Raw genomic sequence first — 4,425 nt, 5'->3', positions numbered from 1 at the left:
AAGAAAACTTCAAAAACATATGGAAGTTAGTTTGGGATTCTTTTTTAAAAATGGTTAAATATGTTTTTTTTCTGTTGAAAATATTTATAATATATACAGTAAAAAATTTTCTCTGGTATCTCTATACCATTGACAGCATTGACCGCACCCAATGCAGCTGTATAAATGCTCTGACTTCCCTGTTTATTGTTTTTTAAACAAACTGCAAAGAAAAGCATTGAAAATAATCACTGATGTGCTTTCTTTGTGTTCTCCTATTTAATTGAAAATACCTCTCTGTCACTTTGCATCTTTTGCATTATTCATTTGCATCTTAGTATTATATTCTATGATGGAAAACTAGGATTCTGTTTTAAAAAAAACAACAATCTTGTCATGGGGCTAGAGTTTTTAATTCTTTGCTGAACATCTTAGATAATTTCACTTTTTGCAGAGAACAAGGAGATTTTCCTTTTAAATGTATTTGAATAATTTGTAGAAGCCATTTCCTTTGGGTTTCTTTCACCTCCTCTGAAAAACTTGTGTTTTTTTAACATGAAAATTCACTACTGGAAGCAGGCTAGAAACATGAATTTTCTACACGTTGCCTGCCTCTACGTCCAGATTCAGATATTAACAAGTAAACCAGACAAGGGTGCATGTTTTGCCCCATTTCTCCTGAATTCCAAGCATAAGTAATAACTTTATATATCTTACACAAGGACAAAAACACCTTGCGTGTCTATAGAAAATGCTGTATTGGAAGACAGCAGAGTGTTCTTCAATGATTAAATTATTAAACTTCCCTGAAGACCCAAGGGAGTAGATAAATACCACCTCTATCATGCATGTGAGAAGACTGTCACCTAAGATCATTCAGGAAGCCTGGCAGCAAGGAGGATAAATCTCAGCTTTTCTGACTCTTCATCTTTTGTCTTAGCTGCAACATCATCCTTCCTACCCATGCCAAACGCATGCCAAACACATGAACCTATTGCCAGGGTGTTTTGATATGTGTTTTGATATGATCTTGTCAGAAAACAGCCTGCTCAGTCACAAATTGGGGTAGATGGCAAGCTACTTCCTTTTAAACCTGATGAGTTCTGAGTATAGCATGAACTTCTCAGGGTATACTGGAGCATATGTCAGGTACTACGCAAACCTTTCAGAGTGCATATTATTTATATAAAAAGATTTTTTAAATGAAATCTTCATATTTTCCCCAAGTAAGAAACAACTTTGACCACCTGAAACCTGAGATCCTGCTCCTGCCTTTGTCTAAGGTCATTTGGGTCATCGCAGCCTCACAGGAGAGCTGAGACTCCTTACCAGCAAAGAACTGCTGCCCAGAGGGTTTTTCCATCTATTGACCCCTCTGTGAAATCCTATGAAATATGAACTTTCATTTCTACCCAGGAGAACTTTTACTATCTCTTCTCTGATGCCTGATGAAGGGTGTTTGTGCCTGAAAGCTTGCAATTAAATACATTTTTTTGCAAAAATCTTGTTGGTCTAATAAAAGATATCACCTCTGTCCACAAGTCCTGATTGCTTTATTATATAAAGACTTACACACAGAATCTGACATTACTGCTCAGGAGAAATGACGGAAAGAACAACCCCGGAAAACAAACCCTCAGCTTCTTCACAGAACAAGAATAGCAGGTTTAACAGCTTCCCCAGGGTTTCCTAGCACTGTAACAGACTAATGGCAAGGTCCGTTGCTAAAGGCAGGAGAGTAATTCATTCTCAGGTGTCCATGTGCAGCTAATCACTCAAGCAATAGTACTCCATTGGGGTACACCCTGGGATGACCCATGCACCTCCTGCAGAGTCACATCTGGAAGTGGTTGCTACTGGAGCATGCACTCTTCTCACAGTCCTTCTCAGTCCAACCCCATATACTCCTCTCTTGGAAGCAGAGGTGTGGCAGGTAGGTGAGACTCTCCAACGTCTCTCTCCTTCCAGGATGAGCGTGCAGGGTCAGGCCAGGAAGGGCTGTGGCAAGAGTGGGGGCCCTAGCAGCATTCCTTTGCACTCCCCAGTTAGAAGAGCCAGGCTGGCCCCTCCACCTGGCCAGAGGAGTCAGGTGCAGGAACACCTAGAGCAGGAAAAACTACCCTCTTTTTCTCCCCTCACCCTCCCAGGGACACAGGAGCTTTGGCCAGGACATGAAACCCACTCTTTATGCCTCTGCTCCTGCTGCTTTAGGTTTGTCAGATAACTCTAAAACAAGCAGAAACATGTAGCAGCACCCCAGTTGGAAAACACCAAGGTAAGCTCAGGCAATACAACAGTGGTTCTCAACTTGGGATGCCACCAAATTCAAAAAAGCTTTGGGGGGATGCCCAGACTCTGAAAAGCTGTGCTAGGGGCTGTGGACCCCCTCCCAGCAATGAACCATTGAATCCATCCATAAAGGGGTTGAGTTCTAACTATAAGCCACTTACCACCCTTTGCTCCTCTCCAACAGAAATAGCTCCCTGCTACTACCTCCAGTAGCAGCTGCTCTACTTAAGGATGCTGCTTATGCGCTCCAGTCTCTCTGATCTGTTTAGAATGGGCTTTGGGAGTGGGGTTAGCAGAATTCTACCAGGAGCTGGTGTTGTTTAGCTTTGCACCAGGACAAACGGTTGCTTTTACTAAGTCAAACTACCTGAAACTAATGAGGTTTATCCACCGCTGCTAAACCCTTCTGTGGCAAAGCAAGCAGTAAACCAAAAAAACAATAGAAGCTTCTGGGCCATCCTATATATCAGATGAGGCTGAAGAACAGACCTGAATTCCTAATAAACCTATTCAAAATGATGTGGATGACCTGTGGGTGAACTCATCTAGTTACGCTTCAATAACTGCCATTAATTGGAGGACTTTGTCTCCAGGAACATTTTACAGCATTAATGATCTTACATAGTGTCATTCTCTAAATCTTACTCAATCAAGGTCAAAGGCCCTCCTTAAGCCTTGCAGCTTTCTGGGCTTGTTTGAATAAGGTACACCAGTGTCTGTAGCCAACAGCACCCAAAAAAAAGAGAAAGAAATGACACATCTAGTGTCATATCAAGACACCTTTGAGTCCCCCTGAAGACATAGCAGGATCCACTAACTACTCTGCCACGTTGCCCCTTTGCTCCAGTTGGTAGAAACAAATAAAGATACTACCCACTTTGGGGACCACCTTTCTGTTCAGTGTATGTAACATAGTGGCATTCTGCTCCATGGTTGAGCTCCTAAGCACTACCGCAATTCAGGTGTAAAGGCAGCATAAGAGACCCCAGACTTTAAATCAAGAAGCAAGCCATGGATCTTCCAAAATAAAAAAAATCTAGTTTACAAATAAAGAAATAATCCATAGCCTATATCATACAACACAGGCCTCAACCTACACACACACAAGAACAGGGAGATGTAAGGCTTTGACCACTACAATTTCAGTAAATGGAAAAATCATTTTTCTGGGGAGCAGGCCAACTGAAGTAGACAGGAGATCTCCAAAACAGTATCTGAAAAGGGATTTCTATGGCCATACAAAACTAGTGTTACAATAAACAGCTATGCGACTCTTCTGTGTTGCCCTGAGCTTTTTTTGCATTGGATGTCATAAAAAAAAAATTCTAATAAATAAATAAATAAAGTATGAAACAAACAAAGGAAAAGACAACTAGGCAACTACCCAAAATAAGACTATGGCTATAGCTATTTGACCATATAAAATTCAACTCCATTCTCCTCCATGGGAATAAAGTATTGTGCATACTCGGGAACTTTCTTAATGGTAGACACAGAACATAAATAAGACTATTCCCTCTGCTAATCAGTAAGCAAAAGTGATGAATTTCTATACCCAACTCAAGCAACCCAACCACACTTTCTCCATCGCAAGCATTGGCAGACTAACAGCAAAAAATGGATTAAAATACCCAACCCACCTCTCCTGCCTTGTATTTCTCCCAGGTCTAAACAATTTTAATGGTAAGAGCCATGCTGCTAACAGTCACTCAAAGCTGAATATTGTTCTGGACAGCAACTCAAAAAGCTATCATTTTTTAAAAAGCAGTGTGGTAAGACACGCTGGTAAGATTAGATCAGAAACCATCATGCACTAAACTCATGTACAGACTTCTGCAGAGACGTTTTACCACAGTGTTAGACAGAAGTCAGTCATTAAGAAACAGACCACCAGCAATTAGAAACCTAGATGCATAAGACATGCAGGAAACCCAGAAAGATTTTTTAAAACTAGTATAACAAGATGCTTACTTCTTAAATATGTCAAATATAATAAAAGATCCTGCTAATGACAACCAAGAAAGAACTGAGCATCATTTTGGAAAAAATGAAGATAAAAGCAAAAATGTTTTAATAATGTATGTTAATGAACCACTGAATTCAGATTGAAATGCTACTAAAAGAAACATGCCACTGCTATAGGCCTGTGTCATTTGA

This window comes from Alligator mississippiensis, chromosome 1, assembly GCF_030867095.1.
Source record: "Alligator mississippiensis isolate rAllMis1 chromosome 1, rAllMis1, whole genome shotgun sequence".
NCBI classification, from domain to species: Eukaryota; Metazoa; Chordata; order Crocodylia; family Alligatoridae; genus Alligator; species Alligator mississippiensis.
This window is presented reverse-complemented; position numbering follows the sequence as displayed.